The sequence below is a fragment of the Channa argus genome, chromosome 13 (assembly GCF_033026475.1).
Source record: "Channa argus isolate prfri chromosome 13, Channa argus male v1.0, whole genome shotgun sequence".
Taxonomy (NCBI): domain Eukaryota; kingdom Metazoa; phylum Chordata; class Actinopteri; order Anabantiformes; family Channidae; genus Channa; species Channa argus.
In genome coordinates, this window is record NC_090209.1 from 12,876,050 (window position 1) to 12,894,496 (window position 18,447).

An 18,447-nucleotide genomic window follows, 5' to 3' on the forward strand; every position below is an offset into this window, starting at 1 on the left:
AAGTTTTGCTTCAATTTAGCTTCAATTTCACATAAACTTTGAAGGTAATTTTGTGGAAAAAACTACAGTGACTTTTTCATCACATCACTTACACTGGAAAAGCAATATCAGTGTGTAGGCATATCAGATGCTGTTTTAAAATATCTTGTTCTGTAAGTAATTAGAAACTATAGCTGTCAAACGAAATTGGAATAAAAGTACAATATTTATTGTAGAGCAGAACTGAATGAAGCAGCTTTAGTCCAGATTACCAGAGCATCATCTAGACGAGAAATTTGTATTTTGCACACTGGTTTTTTAAATGTCCACTTAAAGTGTCTGTCTGAATAACAAACAATTCACTCTTTTCCTGTCTTGAACACTTGTTATCTTATATTTCACTATTTGATTTGCAACAATCAAACTAGTGGCTTCTCTTCCTGTGATCCCCGAACATTGCAACAGCAACAATCATCATATCTCAGTGAAATGTAGGACATAAAATGTTCTATGTGATATAGTTACTCTCTTAATCGATTGGTCAGTTGGATAGTTGTCTACATTTGGACATCCCACCATTAGAGCTAACAATTAGGGATTTGAAGTATTCCCGATTACTATGAAGGCATCACACTGCAACGTCTGCGCCTTATTGGCAAAAAGGACTTAACCGTTAAAATGTCCCCTCCCCTTTACAGTTTAAGAATAATTACGTCACTTATTGGAAGAGGGGTCTGTCATGTCAACTGCAATAATAGTTGGCGTTTTTCATTAAAAGTATTTTTTTGTTAAGTGCAACAGGAAATCACATAACAAAGACTTGAGCTTTTGTAACTTGCATTTTTCTTCAGTGAGGTTGAAGGTTCATTTATCAAGTGTGAAAACACTGCTGCTCCAGGGTGAAAAACACATTACATGGACCACAGTAATTATGCATTAATATCCCTAGGACTTTTATTGCACCCACAGTAATTTTTTAGTGGATTGGTTTTGATTCCCATGGGGAAAGACTTCTTAAACAAAGAATTAGTTGTTTGATGGTTACAACCACAAACCTCCGCAACAAACCTAATGACTTCAACTTTTCTGCATCCAAGGTCTTTAGTGTGAATTTGGACTGTTCTCTGTACTTTTCCTTAATAATACTAACGTACAGTATTTTCAGATTAAACAGTGCCCCTTGGCACCTTCCAGTCCCCTACTAATACTGACACTATTTGTGTAAGCTGTCAGGGAGGAGGTACTATTGGCTTTTGTGAGATGAAAAACCTGCTTAAAGGTTTACAACAAAACTACTTTCTCTGTCGATCATTCTCTCTCTGTTCCTGTCAAAGCTTTGTTCTGACACTATGCCATGTGATGGATCCGTTCATTCTGCAAACTTATATTGGCCTGGAATTGTTGGGAGACATCTATAATTGTAGGGATGTCAAATATTTGCCTGAATCATATCACACAGAGTCAGTTTACAGGCTAAAGCACATTCTTGAGGTTAGCCAAAGCCAGTCAGTCTTGATATAGCTCATAAAATAAGAAATAGTTTAATGAATTCTTAGATATTATTTGATATGATATTTTCCAACAATTAAAACAATTATGTACATAAGTACATGTGGAATTACATTATTCTTGCCTATGATAAATCCAAAACCGTTAATGATTTATGTGGGTAAAGGAAACCTGTTAAACATGACTGCTTCATTAAATTATAAAAGGATATAATGTTTACAATTTTTTTGCTTGTGAAATGTCAGAAACAACTCATTAATAATCAAAATAGTTGTCCTTTGATCTAACTAACTAATTAATCAGCTAATCACTGCAGCTCTAAAAATATTAGCGCTGTTGTACCAAATTACCCCGGCTGAGTAAAAACTGCTTCATAAATGAGACGTGTAATTTACACCACTACACCAACACACTTCCAGAAGGACCTATATAACAAGGTGATGTAATTATTAACTTTGCTTAGCATGAGATTAGCAGAAATAAATAAACTAAGATAGTTTATGTATAATTTTCTCCCATATTGAAAAAAAAATACTATTATTATCCTTACTTACAGCACAATAGGAGGCAGTATCAGGACAACTACCAAAGAATTTTCAAGAACCAAGGTTTAAATGTCTACACAAAATGCAAGTTTGTACTCAAAGTACAAGGGCACAAACGGTAACAAAGTTCTGATTAAGCTTAGATGAATGAATCAAAAATTCTAATGTATAATAAAGTATAAGTAATAAAACATTAATATTGTCCATTAGCCACCCACAAAAAAAGTGTGAATATGAAAACTTTAAGACTTTAAGCTCTTGCTTAACCAAGTACACAAAACTTAACACCTTGCATCTGTGATTTATTGAAGCTTCTGGTCATACCTTCAGCCTCAGGACGTCAGAATATTAATAAAATCTATGTAAAACACAGATTTGCACTTTTCTTTTTCCCACGCTGGTCATCACGGATCAGTGGACACAAAAAATAAGCAAACAAGCTCGAGGATACAGTGAACGACAAAGTCACCCATTATGTTCATGGGGAAGTTTACTGATGAGAGGGGAGGTGGACTAGACGTTCTCCACTCGTCCTACAGCTAAAATGTATACTAAATACACAGGGACATCTAGTGGTGGCACACATCCAGTGCAACCTGCTGCTGTCACTGGTTCATGTTAGAATAATAAATGCTGCTGATGGTGGGGACATGAAGAAAATCCACATCACTGTCCTCAGTTTGACGTCAAGCTCTTTCTTTCACTAGTCTGTTAATAAGATTATTACACAACAGCCTCATATTGTCAAAAAAGAACTGTCAAAAAAGAATTTACAACAGATGCAGTGTTTTGGCCATAGACTTCCAATGTGTATTACATTCACAATGGGAACCTTTAGACAAAAGAAACAGGCTATCAGAACAAACACCTGAGATAATTAACATGTGAATAATTGATAAAAACAGATTAAAGTGACACAAAACTAGTATATGCAAAAATCTGTAGAATAGAAATGAAAAAGAAATAAAAAAATTCCTTATCAACAATGGAGCTGCAGTTGAATAATAGATTAATCAGTTAAGGACAGCACGCTGTCAATAGTTGCAGCTTCTCACACGTAAATAACTTCCTATTTTGTGAAAATGTTTGGCTCTTAGACAGTTGCTCAGAGTAAACAATTGAAAATGTCAGATTGGATGCTTTTATCCTCCAACATAATATTGTCCTATTGCCCAGCTAAGCTCTTTAGCTGTGAGAGGTTTAATTGGCTGTTATGTGCTGTGCTGTTTAACTTTTGATGTCAGACAAATATCAGTGATTGAGTCATATCTAATAAACCTGAAACTGCAGGAACTAACATGTTTCCATACGATTGTTCTACATGTTATGTTCATATGTGAGAATTTATATTAAGCAGTTTTCTAGGTGAGAAGTCTTCACTGCACATTGTTAAAAGTAAAACTGCATGCACATACGACCACTAGAGAGCCCTAAACTCACATGGTGCCGTTCAGCATCACTAGCCTGTATGTTTTTCTTTCTTTATGATTACATAATAATTTGTTTTCTTTATATAAGGTGTTTTAGGAGAACTAATTTTACCAGCACTGACATCCCACCCCTGCGGACTGTTTATGTTCATTCATTCTGTTGGAAGATAAGTTTAGGATTCTTAAACTAGGCCAGAACCAAATACCAAAAAGAATCATACTTCTCCACTAGATGACATTTATAACCACCGGCCTCGCCTCCCTCCTCCTACTCATGCTTGGAGCTGATTTTTCTTCAAAATAGCACTATTAGTAGCTGTGAATGCGGGCTCACTGGTTCTTTCCTATCCAAAGTGTCTTTTATCTCGGCTCCCTCTGGTGTCTTTTTCCTCAGTAAGACACTACCGGGAACAAAGGAAGAGTGAGTGAAAATTCCCCCTGCTACTTCTCGTATAAAATGCTCCCAAATTGCACACAATGGCCAGCATGGATTATCAGTAATCCTGCGTAGGTGTTATCATTAGAGGAAAATGAGGAGGTTGGAGGAAATAAGTAAGAGGAAAGGGGGGAGCAGGTGGGAAATGAAGAGAGAGGCAGGGTAGAGACAGATGAATGAATACAGTGTAGTCCTACTGGCAGCATATACAAACAGACTGAATTGCTTTCACTGGCTGGGCTTTGCGTAGTGATGCCTACATAGGATAATAGACACTCATCAGTATGAATGGGAGGTTGTCTGACTATCGGACAATTTAAACCTGTAGGAATGTGAATCCAGACTGGACAGACTCTGTTTAGCAGATCATGTTCACAAGGAGTTTAAAAACAATTGCCTCCTTCTTGTGAGGCGTTAGCAGGGTTGAGCAAGTCAAACACAAATCCATAAAAAAACAGGAATTGAGGAGCGAGTAAAAGTTTTATCCCATTTCACTTGAGCCAGATATCCAGCTGTGCTGCTCAAATATGTAAAGCTAAAGGCGTGCATCTGAGCTTGTGTTTGTGTCAGACTCTTTAATCCTGCTTATGTACACTGAGCCAGTGTGTGGCAGGGTGTTGGGAGCAGGGATGGGTTAAGGGCACAGTATCTGCTAATACTTATCAATGCAAGTGGAAGAACAGTCACTAAACCCTAAGAAACTATTTGGTCTCTGCTTCTCTCTCTCTTTTTCTCCCAACCATTCTATAGCATGGTGTAAACCTGACAAATGCATTTGCAGAAAACTTTTCTCTCCAGCCGCCAAATAGAGCCTTTTCTGTTTGATCCCATCCTGATAAAGTCTAAAGCTGTTTATGAGATTTAGAGAAGGAAAGAGAGAGTGAGAGAGTGAGGGATAGAGTGTAAGGCTGTGAGAGAGGAAAACAGAAAAAATGGAGAGTGAGAGAGGATTAAAAACAGAAAGACAGAAGGAGCAACAGATATTCCTGTCCCTGAACCGGTAGCGTGGAACAACATAATCCCAGATTTTTATGGCCTGTTGTTTTTCCTGAAAAGCTTTTGGATTATGAGTGACTGTTGTATTATAACGCCTCTATCTCAGTGCCAAGGGGATTATGAACACGACCCCACGGCCCTGCTGTTCGGACGAGTCGAGCTAAGAGGTCAAGACACAAAGCAAGAGGAAAAAGCATGAGAGGAAGTGGGAAGAGAGTTTAAACGTGATGAGATGATTTCATTGACAGACCATTTTTCTCCTACATACCCAGACATTTCTACGTAATTGGTGAAAAAACCATCAGAGGCATCAATGCAATGTAAAGAAATATAGTATTTATTTCTAGGGTCCAGTGCCTCGGGATGTGCCATCATCATCGTCACCTTCGCCACTGAATATTTTAAAAAGCCATGGAAACAAGTCTCGTTGTACCCTCTCTTGTTGCACTGAGAGCTCTCCAGCTGGTGTGCATATCATTCTCCATGTATGGGGATAACCGACTCCTATCAACACATAGATATTTGATAAGTTAAAGGATCTTTACTCTGGGTCTTCTCCTTGTTCCAGAGCGTCTCATGTTTGACGAAACAGGTGTTACTGCATTGCTAACACACACACACATCGGAACAAATAACATATCTCATGGACGCTGGCTTGGAGATGGGAGGGTCTCAAAACTTAAACATCCCACTATTTTTGAGTTTGGCCTAAATGTAAACTGCCTTTAGAAAAGTTGTTTTATTTCTATACAGGGCAGTCTGTTCCCACAGAAATGTCCCTGTTGCACCTTGTTTCTTCATTAGTGAACACTTTCACAAGTAGGAACATGACATAAGGAAGCGACATTTTGAGAACAGAAGAGAACACCACATGGCATCACAATTCTCTTCATTTCCTCCATAGAGATTCAACGTGTGGAACATTTGCTGTGCTTATCAAAGTCAAATAGATGTGAGGAAGCTGCTATCCTGAATGTCCTCGAGACAATACAAACTCAGTGGGAACTGGCCCACTGACCTTATGTTTGAACAAAAAATTTAGTGTGGAGTGTTATTTCTACAGGTAATGGTGCATGATAACTATATTCATCTTTCAATGCACTGTATTTTGACACACAGAGCGGTAACATGTTGTTAAAACTGCACTAATCAATATTTAGATTGTAACAATAGATCAAATGACAATGTGTAGTATGTGAAATATTGCTTGTAGAGACAAAGTCAAAGAAATTATCTCCCTCAGCTCTATTGACTGTTTTAGCACTGTCCAGCTTATAGTTTTGTTTCTCAAACGTGTATTTAGTCAGCATTAGCAACTTACTAGTTAACCTTGTGAAGCATTTAGCAGTTGAAGAGCCAGAGTTTGAAGAAGGGCTAAACAAGTGGCCAGAAACACAACTTCAAATGACTGATACTGGTGCTGTCCACTGGATGTTTAAATTCAACTGTTTGCTAACATAGCCAGCATGTGACAATGTTACGTTTGTAGCTTGCTCAATAATCAACAAAAAGTCACTTTATTTAAACTAATTAGTGCTGTTTCACATGCATTTATTCCATCACCCATGTTCTTCAAGTTAAGGATGCAGCAACAATCAGCCAGCAGAGCATCACACATGTCCTTTTGTAAAGCTGTGTACTGCAGCTATCCCAGGAGGATCACCAGGCACAGCCATACCTAGAGAAATTGTCATTTACTCTATCATGTTTCTCATAAGTCTGGTTATCAACATCTGCCTACAGCCAGATGCTAAGATCTCTTGGGTTTCCAAAGCCACAAGCTAAATAAAAAGCATCCTCTTGTGATTTGACCAACTAAGATGCTTGGAGGAAAACTGAGCTTAATGGTGTTTATCACATTTTATCAGTTGAATCACTGTTCAGCATCAGAGCTATGATGAAGTCCAAAATTCCTTTATTAGTGTAAATTGAAAACTGCAAAGTATGTTTTGTTAAAAGTTTGTTGTTGCTGTATTTAATATGAAAATCCAAAATTAGTCTGTCCAGGTGAAAAACAGCTGGGGTTATCTTTCACTGCAAAGAGATCACCCAACTCACTTCCATGTATTCTATGACATTTAAAGTGAGGGAATTACGCTGAGAGGAGATCAGTATAAGGTGTGTCTAGGATGTCTGTAATGTAATTTTAATGGAGCTAACTGTAGTGTCGTTACCACTAATGAGAGACTCAAGCAAGGCTCATCTAGCTTTCATGCTGCAATGCAAGGTCATCAATTAGCAATGAGGGCGGAGACTTCATGGTCTTTTATGCTCTTCGTAGCTTTGATGGAATTAGTCCGTTTGAACATTTACATCTTTGAGTGAAAGAGAGAAACAGAAAAGAGGAGAGAAAGATGAATCGGTAGGTTGCATCCTGCTGCTATCTGACATAAAATGTTCTTTGCCGAGGGCAGCTCTGTCTTTCAACTCAACTTACAGCCTGTGATAAGTGGTCTACTGTAACTTTTTTTACATGGTAACTCACATTATTCTAAGGTCTCATTAAGGGGCGCTGCTTGAGTGAAAAAGGCTTCTTTCAACGTTTCCAATTTTTTAAAACAAGTGCAGAGATTTCTAGAAAAAAAAAACAAAACAAAACAGTCTTTAAGTGTCCACTCTTCGTGAAAACATATAGTTACACCTGGAGTCTGTGGAAAGCAAGTAAACATGTAGCTTGACTGACAGACAAAAGGGAGACAGGAGGGAGCGCTACAGTAACCGTCAGTAAGACGAGGGATAGCAGGAACAGAGGAGCTGCCATCCGAATAGAAAACACAACAAGCAACAAACAACAACAACAGTGACAGCTACACCTTCCAGCTGCTGTCTTTCATATGCTAATGGTGGTATTACTGTCTGCCAGCACAACGCAGAAAACAATGTGTGTGTTGTATGCGTGCATGTGTGTTTGTGTGTTCTAAAATGAAGCAACGTGCTCAGCCACATTGGTCATCTGGCAAGGGCTTGAAACATCGGCACATGTGCACACATTATCGTGGGTAAAAAGCTTTCATTTTCACTGTTAGGTTTTAACCAGGAAATATAATACAACACAGTGTGGTGCTGCCTGAGTATTATGATGCCAGTTAAAACACATTATAACAGGTGGCAGTTAGAGGACGAGTCTGGTGATATTCTGTTTTTTTTTTTTTATTGGCAACAAATCCCAACCCCAACAATTAAGTGATCCTACTCTTAAGTATGCCATATGGAGACATAGTCTGACATACTGTAGCTGATGTTGCTCTGTATCATTCATTTTCACTGATACACACGAAACTACACTGGGAGCCCCACTGTTGCACTGGATGACATGTTCCGTCATTGCAATTAACATGGGGACTGTAGTTTATTTTCAGTTGTTCCCCAGAAACAACTCTTTTACAGGAAAGCCAAAGCGAGATGTGAAATATCACCCAGTTCTAAATGTGTTAACAAACACTCGCTTATTCACACATACGGCAGTTAGTGAGCACCATTATTCATCTGGAAGTGAACATTAGCTTATTATTTACTTTTAGCTTTGTTTTGGGCTCTGCTCACCAGCTGTCCACTAACAGTTGCGTCTCCTGTTTTGAACGGTGCATGTGCGGCACTGTTGATACCCGGTTCCATTGAAAACAGCCGCGTGTTGAGGCAATAAAACAATACTGTGTGAGTGGGGTCAGTGAATAAAAAACTGTGAAGTTGTGGGTTGAACAGATGAGCAATGACCTGAACCTCAACATAAAGAGCTGTAAGAAGGGGAGCTACACAATCAGGAATTACTTCTTTGTATTATTATCACTACGGGCAACATCATTCAGTCATAGCAGCTTGCTAGAATAGACTACAACATCAGCAGTCTAATTAAACAAAATAATTATTTTATTATAAACACTGTTAGCTGCCACAGGGTACAGTGTCTACAATCATTAATTGCTCTGATTATTCCAAGTCCATGCAGAGCCATGTGGCAAAGTCCTCTTGTGTGTAAGGATTATCTCAGAGTCCAGCAGCATTTGTCTCCATTTCAGCTGCTTTTTTGAGCTGATTTACAATTCACTTCACCGAAGGAAATGTATAAAAAATAAATGTGATTATGGGCCTACTATTTTGAGCCGCTCTATTAATACGTCCACATGGCCCTGTTTGTGTGCTAGGAAGTTCTCATCTATGAGCACACAACATGCCCCCTCGAGGCCGTCATGTGTTCTGTAAAGGTTTTTACTCTGTGGGAAATCAACTGTTCTGCACATCTGAAATCCCTGCCTGTGTCAGTGGGTTGCGTCCAATTGAAGTAAGTGTGTGAATACTTTTCTCATCTTCTGGAGGCATGAATTTGTTTATATTGTGTGAACCCAGCTTCCTCTTGGGGACAAAAAGAAAATCCATGTGATGGTAATAATTACAATTTACTGTAAAAGCTGGGTTTAAGATTAGCTTTAGGTTGTAGCTAGGCAAGGCTTTCAGGAAATTAATGTAAGTCAATGTTTCATCATGAGTGTGTAAAAGTGAGGATGTATGTGTGTAAATGCCACAGACCCCAAAAGAATTAGGTTGGCTTTTGAGGGGTTCCAGAATCCCTGGGATCTTGCATGCATGTGGGTCTCTATTTGTTATCTTGAAGTCCACATGCTTTGTTTAACTGTGCTGCCAGAAAACAGTGCCGAAGACAAATCCCATGGCTGGGTTATCCATGATTCGCCCGTGTTGCTCCAGAGAGAGGAATGAAGAGACAGACACAGAGGAGAATACGTTGGTATATTAGGGAGATGATATGGAGGGATCAGAGAGTGAGGAATGAGCCTGGCAAAAGATGAAAAAATAGAACAGAGGAGAGGACAAGAGAGGAGATGAGAGGACAGGACAGGACAAGGGGTGTGTGTGTGGGGTGGGTTGGGGGGTGTCGAAGGCTTGAGAAGCAGGATGGAAAGGAGAGACCAGTAATCTGAACTCTTTGTCACAGAAACAGATTAGCTCACTGGGTGAAATGATATATGACTGGCACCGGGCCTCCTCACATGAACACGTGCACAATCACACTCCCACTATGGATCAATTACCCTGTCATCCATGTGTGCAACTATACATCATTACCTCGATTATATCTCACACACAGGCACTTGTATGCTGACTACAATACTCCACACACACACACACACACACACACACACACACACACACACACACACACACACACAAACACACACACACACACACACACACACACACACACACACACACACTACCACCACCAGAACTTTGTTTCACTGTGTGTCTAGTGTTTTCCAACCAAGGTTTTCTTCTGCCTGACCTCTGTGGCCTTGATTACTGTCTATTTACTACTTGATTGATTGTTACTAGTTGATTACTATCTATTTGTCTTGCTGGCTGAAGAGAAACAGCATATAACATATAACACGCACACACACAGCGAGTCGGGCTATTTCTTCAAATATACTGCAATGGTCAGAGGGACTGGGTCTGGACAAAAACACTCTGATGTGAGTAAACTTCTCTGGGCAACTCAGGTCATTTTAGACAGAAGAGACCCCTCCACCACACACACACACACACACACAAACACACACACACACACACACACACACACACGCACGTGCCTATTGATCTTCTTAGTGTAGTCTGCTGGGAAATCCTGGTAGCTAAAGTGAGTTCAAATCAATTTAAACTTCACACAGTCCAAAGAGAGTGAGACAGAGAAGGAGAGATGAGGAGGGAAGGCATGTGAGTGCCAATATTGTTTTGTCCTTCCTGAAGTGACACAAACTGTTCAGATTTCCTCCATATACAGCAACTAGCCCCTTGAGAGGCAATGCTGACGCATCTGGGGTTGTGCGACTGTGTGTATTATTGTGCATGTGTTGATGGTGTTTGTGGTGGTGGTGGGGGTTGGTATCTTGTATATTTTGTACTTAGGCATTCGCAAAAGCGCCATCATGTTTGTCTGCCAGTTTACATGGACAAGATACTAATATCACCTATCCAACAGGTCCCGGCGCAGCCCATATGGCCTTCTTCTCATTACTGCTCAGTATCATTTACCTCTTTTTTGCACACACCTCTCTTGGCAGTTGTTTTCTCGTTGGGCCACTAGGGGGCGCTGCTCCACTTCAGAGCCGAAATTCCAGCAGCGCTCTTCATCTTCCAGGCGGTCAGACAGGATCGCACAACAGTCTGTCCGACTCCCCGTGCGCATCGCACCTCTGTCCACCACGCTGGGCTACTTTCTCATCACTTCCGCTAAGAAGGATAAAAAGGAGATTATCGGTGCAAACAAAAGCCTGATGAGAGGGTTTTGATTTGGAGGCTTTATCTGTGTCGCTATGGCTCAATAAGTAAGTTTCCTGTCACACCCGCTGTGCATAAGAGGAGAGGAGGAGAGGAACTTTCAGCTGAACGGAGGAGCAAAGAGGACTGCGCGCTGGTCTTAACCCAGGAAGTCACATCTGGCATCGGCTCACTTATTTCTAGTCCTGCTGCGGGGGTGGATGGTATGGTATAACTTTTTCGCCCAAGTCGAACCTGAGCGGCCGGTGTGAGACAGGAGCCGTTTTATGGTTGTTGAGAGGGGATGCGAGCCTCTCATCCGTCTCGGATTGCAGCGCGGCTATGAGGAGTGAGGTGCACCTGCTGGGTTAACAGAACACGACCACAGCGCACCAACAGGTATGGGTCCTTGGATCGCCTTTATGCCAGGGCAGAAAAACCTACTGCATCCCGTGGCTTGAAATAGGTTTCGCAAACTCTGAAAAGTGTGTGTGATTAAAAGTAAATTAGAGAGACACCTGTCACGCACAAATGTAAAAAGTCTACTGGTTATGTCCTCTTTTAAAACCGTTTACGCACGCAGTGGATTACGTTTCAGTCGTTCCATTTTAGGAACAGACAAGGATTTGATTTTATGAAGGCATGAGAGTTGTGCAGAGCGATTGTCTACGGTAATACCCTGTCACCCTGGCCTGGTATGATATCAGTTTTATTGTCACGGCTGGGATTTAACAGCAAAGACAAATGAATGCGGTTGTTTCAGGTGTTGCCCAGCCTGTATAGGTTTCCCCTCTCCCTCCTTCTCACTCGCTCTCTCTCACACAGGGGCACGCAGCTCTGGACTGAGCGTCTACAGCTTTATAGCGCCGGGTTCACTGCATTATTTTTGGCAGAGCTGGTGTTTAGCCGTGGCAAACAGCTGTCTTGCTTCTGGACTGATTCAACGAGATGAGATATTTTCAAAATAAAGCTTCCTGCTTTCCGTTGCTGAGACACAATATTTCTCCTTTACCATTTAATTTAGTTGCACACAGCTTTGTTTTCTGTTGTCTTCACATGACAGGAATATAATGTGCAGTGTTTTACAGACTGTAAATGAGAAGGTGTGTGTGGAGCGTGCCAGGAAAGTCATCACCCTAAAACCAGTGGTTTACATGTTGAGATCCACACCATCATCGGATTTACAATAGATGGTGAATCAAATAATAACGTAATGGTGGTAGTTGGACAATAGTGCATCAGTTTGGCAGCAGACAAGAGGCTGTGAGATGTTGCAGGTAAGACAGTGACTACTGTACATTTAGCTCCGAACACCTTATACATACTGTAAGAAGTAACAAGGTTTTTCCCAGGTGTCAGTATATTTTTGACATGCTCCGGCTCTATCTGGCTGTCTGTCTGTCTCTACTTTCCATCTGTTTTCAAGATCTTCTGTGGAGACCATAGATCAGGTGAGGCAGAAAACTAGAGGAAGGAAGTTACAAAATAAAGGGGGAGAGAACTGACAGTGAGACATGACTGACAAGAGAGATATGCAGGGAGGTGGTGAGAATAGCAGCAGGGAAGACTGGATGCTGGGGTGTATGGGGGACTACATGATTACATTAAAAGAAACAAATGTGCAGCCACTGATTAGTTGCCTCTAAAATGGTTTTGAAATGCATTTTTAATGTTGCCCTTCCTCATGCTCACTAACTGGTAATGCTATAACATTACCAGTTAATTCAAAATATGTGTTTGTTCTTTTGCTCCAATTACTGATTGAAGGTGCAGAGGTGTGACAACAAGGAGGTGGAATGTACAGGGAGAGGATGATGGGAGAGAACAGGAATAGGAAAAAAGGCCATCTGATGAGGAAATAGCAGAGCTCCTATTATTTTTTAGCTCTCTAAAATATTACATCTATACAGTATAAGAATCCTTCCTTCATTACAGTGCCACGTTTGTTTCATTGTATTTTAGACACTTTCAAGCCTATTTTCTGTGAAAAACTGTACACATGATCCAGCAAATAAAATAACTTAAAATAACATCACATATAGTAATGGTGACAGAATACAAATGCTTGTGCACTCTGTGAGGTTTAGAACTTGAAGATGGACTTTTTTGGCAAGTGAGTTAGAAAGTGGTTTCAGGTTTAAGGTTAGACTAACTTCAGGTTAAGGCTTTGTTTAGAGGCTTCACTCTATCAAAGAGGGTCTTCACAAGTGATAACATAAAGTTGTATGTATACTTTCTTATTTATGCTGTGCAAAGCTGTCACAGTGGTGTTACAAGTCCCAGGGAACTACAAGGAAATTAATTTTCTTTAGGTCCATAAAAGAAATGGTGTGTGTATGCGTGTGTGGAATTAGTATTTGGAGCTTTTCATACCTCTGTTACCTAGTGATTCATGGAAATATGAGAGTAGATGCATTAAAGGTCACAGTGTCTTTATACCACAGACTTGCCCCTTGTTTGCTTTCGGAAAATTAATAGCTACATATAAAGAGCAATTATCAAATTGACCAATTAATGATTTGGAATATGCTGATTCTAAATTTCTGTGATCACCTTTTAGAACATGAGTGCTACAACCTGGCTCAAAGGAAAGGACGAATAGAGGACAACACACAACTTGTAAAAATAAAACTTTATTTATAGAAACTATACACTCACAATAGAAACTCTAAAGTAGTAACATCAGAGTTACATCTAGAGTATGCATTTATGTAAATGAAGTGAAATGAACAAAACAAGCAAAAGGCATTATGAAAGGTATTCTGAAAAACAAAATGGTGTTCTTAAAATAAAATAATGCCCATCTTATCAACCATTTACTTGCATTCTGAAGTGATTTCAGGATCAGGTCAAAGGAATGGGATCTGTTTAAACAACCAAAATATAAAAGAAAATGCTGAAAAGCCTTCTTTTCTATAACAGATTAGTTCAACCGATGAGATTTTCTGGAGAGGCGACTGGCTGAGCACCGCAACAAAATAACTTCAGCAAGAACATTATTGGCATCCTCCAGAAGTTGAAATGGCTCCCTGAGCCAAGGAGCAACTAGATCTGGAGTTGACAAGATGCTCTTCCTAAGAGTCACTATAAATCACTATATAATCTGAGTAAAAACCACAACCCTGCAAATCAGAAGCAACCCTATTTATTAGCCTTTAGGAACATTGCAGGCACATTTGACAGCCCCAAATGGCAAAACACTTACTGTACAAACCAGAGGGTGTAATGAAAGAACAAATGGTCCTGACTATTTTAGAGAGTGTCACCTGCCAATAGCTTTGAAGGAGGTCAACTATACATACTTTCCTGACCCAAATCTTCCATCCTGGGAGAATAGAAGTCTGGTTTTCTAACTACATAGACTTTGTGAAAGTCCATACAGGGCCTAAAACTTGTGTTCAGCTTTTAAACAAGAAAACATGGAGAATACCAAGGAGGGAACGATGGCTCAGCCAATCAATTCTCTATCATACATGCTACCTATAGAATTTGAGGTAGCATACATAAAAGCCTGGTTTAATGGGGTTAAGATTTCTTGCAAAACTTCTCTTGCTGCTAACAAAAGCCACAACAGCCTATTTTCGCCATCAGATTTCAGTTCAACACAGTAAGCATGAGCTAGTAATTTCAAATACTGATTTAAATTCTCAAGTGCTTCTTGACTCTGAGGATGGTAATCCGAAGACTTCTGATGTTTACATGCAGTTGCTTAAGGACCTGATCAAATAGCCAAGATGTAAAATTTGACCCCTGGTCACACTGTATTGTATTGAAACACTGATCTGGTAGTATTAGAATGCAAAGGCACAGCTGGAAATATAATCACCAGACACATTATTGTTAGCTACGGCTAAATGTGGATTGAGGCAATTGACCAACATAGTCTATTTAGTGTTCAAATGGTTGACTAACGGGAATGTTTTGCAAGGTGCAGTGTACAGGTGTAATAGTCTAATTCTGACTAAATATTAACTGAATGTGAATATGACCAGCTACATTATCATGAGCACAAGCTGCCTATACCTGATCCACAATTTTTCCCCATGTGGACCCCACCGCCTCTTCAATAGCTGATAAAAAAGTCCCGGAGACCCTTTCTTTGATGCATCAAAAATCTGTTATATACTAGAAGCCATATTCAGCACCTGTGGTTACACATCAGATTTTATTTGTCAGGCCACATGTGAGAACCTGCGACATCATGTCCTAAGAGGACGTCAGCTCCTTCAACAGCTAATTCTGGACACACACACACACACTTCTGAGAAAGAAGGGTGAAGTCCAGAACAAAAACACTTCAAGCAGAGGGACAAACATTTTTATTAAGCCAGGAATACAACTTCCTGTGTAAACTGTGGTTAAAAAGAGTGACTGTTATTAAAGCCAGCAGAATTTCACCTTTTTACCTTTTTGTCACTGCCCACTATAGAGACACAAAGCCCGCAGAAGTGAGTGTCACATAGTTTGCTTCAATCTCTGGAACACATGGTCTTATAGATTGCATCAGAAAAGGAGACATCTACATTTTTTGGTTGAGGTAACTGACACACTGGAAATAGTGGATTAATGCCCTTCAAGTCCCTTTTTGCCATCAAAGATGGCCACTCTTTTACAATGCCATTTTTGCTGACAGTAATTAGAAATTCTGTGGTGATGCACAAAAGTATTTTTCTCTTGAGAAGGCAAATCCAAACCCGGCTGAGACCTTGCTGTAGTCTGTTTGTAGTAGTCTGTCTGTTTCTGATCACCGAAGATGCATTTTTGTGTCAGTACATATTCATCAGCAGGGACAGCAGCTTCATTTGTGGTCTTTATATTCATTTCTGTATGTGGCAAAATAACTGAGTGCACTCTGTTTAAATTGCTCCAGAACAAAAAAGTTGCACAATTCTTCAAACAAATCAACAGTTGATGCAGAACATTAACGATCAAAGTGCATTACTAACTCCACGTGTTTCTCTGTCATTTTATTTCAGTCCACATGCCTCAGGAACTAATTCATATGCCATCAGAACTGCTGCTTTTACCTTAATGTAGTGTTTACATTCTTCGGACGATAAAGCTGCATATGCCTCTCGGGTCTTAACTCTATAGACTCTCTTTAACATTCGAGTGTGGTTCTGATCAAGTAAATTCCTGGACTGTGCTGGGAGCCTGAACATAGAGAAGAGTATGTGGGCCTTTGTCATTCAATCTTGGTAGGAACCTCAAATTACTGGCAATGTTGAATCATGGAGGAGGGGGCAGCTCAGAGGTCCCAGCTACACTCCCAACAGCACATTCCCATCCCCAGTGTAGTGTAGTGCTGGTCCAAGCCCGGTAGAAATTGGGGAGGGAAGTAAATCCAGTGTAAAAACTGTGCCAAATCAACATGAGGACAACGATCCGCTGTGGCGACCCTGAACTCACATGATAAGCTGAAAGGGCAAAAAAAAAAAAAGTTGAATCATGGAGGAACAGATGAACCAGTAGTTGGACTGTTGGATTCTCAGTTTTTCATGCTCTGTTCTTTGTTCATCACTCTAGCTTTTAATTCTCTTTGTTGTTTTAGCTTTTCATGCTCCATCTGAATCAACAAGAGCTCTTTCCATTGTTCAAATGCATCTGCATGAAAGAAAAAAACCCACTAGGTAAAGGTTTATTTTTTTCATTTAGATCCAAAATCCCATCTTCATCCAACTTAGCTTTGAGAATGCTCCTTAAGTCTGTTTGCTTCAATTTCAACATTGTAATGTTCAACAATCTTTAACAACTGTTTTTTTAGTACACTACACTGTTCATACAAAGTTTCAGATGGATTCTGAATAAAAGAATCTTTATCAGCTGATACCAGAGAGGTGTACTTATTCACTATAAACCAATGGGACTAGAGAGCACCTGCTATGTAGCCACTACCAGATACCCACACATGAAAAGTAAAATGAAAAACAAAAAAAAACAGGAAGACAAACCACAAAGACAGAAAATGTCTGAAGCCACCAGCTTATAGTTTGGGGGAAACGCAACTACATTTACATTTACATTTTATTTTTATACTTAAATCAATAAACTTCAAAATGTATTGTTTTGCAAACACACATACTCAAATGTACACAGTATCCTGCCCATGCTCCTGTCTTGAACACACAAGCAGAGGCTGCAGGACTTGGTCAAATTAGACCATTTTACCATGACTCCCTCGAGCAATTTGAACAAAAGTCAAAAATGTCTACCGTGCTTGGACCGGCACTGCACAGCTGGGGATGGGAATGGGTTGTTAGCGGTTCAGTGTCTTGCCCAGAGACACAGTCAAAAATACAGTAAGCTTTCATATTTCCATATCCCACACCTTCTTTATGTCTCCCTGTGCACCTTTAACACACTGTCCTGAGTTCTCCCACTCACATCCTTTATGCTTTTCTTTAACCAACAAGGCCATGGGAATAAGGTCAAAGCTCCCGTCGAAGAAAAAGAATGAGAGAAAGAAAGAGAAACACGAGAGAAAGACAGAGAGACACAAGAAGTGCAAGAAGCAGACATAAAAGGTACAGTTATGAGACCTGAAAGGTGATCTCTTTTTCATTTGCCACCTTCTGTACTGTAACTGTGCATGGTTAGAAGACAATAAGAGAGACTGAAAAAGCAAAAACCAGAATGACAAAAAAAAGGAGAGACACATACCTAGTCAGAGAGAGCAAGACGGGGAAAAAGAAAGAAAGCTACAGGGGATAAATAAAAATAAATAAAAAGCCTGTGTCCTATAAAAGGTGTTCTGTATTTCATTGGCCATCTCCAGTAGCTGTGTGTGGTGTGCCGAGGCCCAAGGGGGACTAGTAGCCACTCTAAATGTGTGTAACCCACATAAAGAAATTGTTTCTGGGAGATTGGGCCCCATAAATTCATTCCTAGCCGCCAGCCTTATCCTTATCCCCCCTCCCAAAGGTGAGCTATAACATCCAAACACATATATTTTTCAGATTCTTTTTCTCCACACACACACACACGCATACACACACACGCATCTTTCAGCAGAACCTCACATTAGTTCTGTGAAATTTATGTTCAGTTTACACACATTCTCACACACAGCTTTTTATTGACAAACACTTAAAATATAAATATTAATAGAAACATATAAACACATTGCTTTGCTCCCAAATGCTTTTTGTGGGACAGTAACGGTGGCAGCTACAACAACATCAGTACCTGCTGTGGAACAGAATGGCGTCAGAGACAAACAGCAGCAGATGCTGCGCTCACAGCTCCAGGATTACCTTAGCCTGAACAAACTCCATTACTGCTT

General features: G+C 40.1%; 1 protein-coding gene across 1 annotated transcript in view; it reads left to right on the forward strand.

Annotated features, from left to right (window-relative positions):
• Nucleotides 1-11,045: 11,045 nt before the first annotated feature.
• The window catches only part of LOC137140251 (chemokine-like protein TAFA-2), a 71,987-nt gene continuing 64,585 nt past the window's right edge, over nucleotides 11,046-18,447 (forward strand). The window contains exon 1 of the mRNA XM_067528489.1: nucleotides 11,046-11,564. The gene's annotated coding sequence lies outside the window, so the exon portion shown is untranslated. The remainder of the gene's footprint in view (nucleotides 11,565-18,447) is intronic.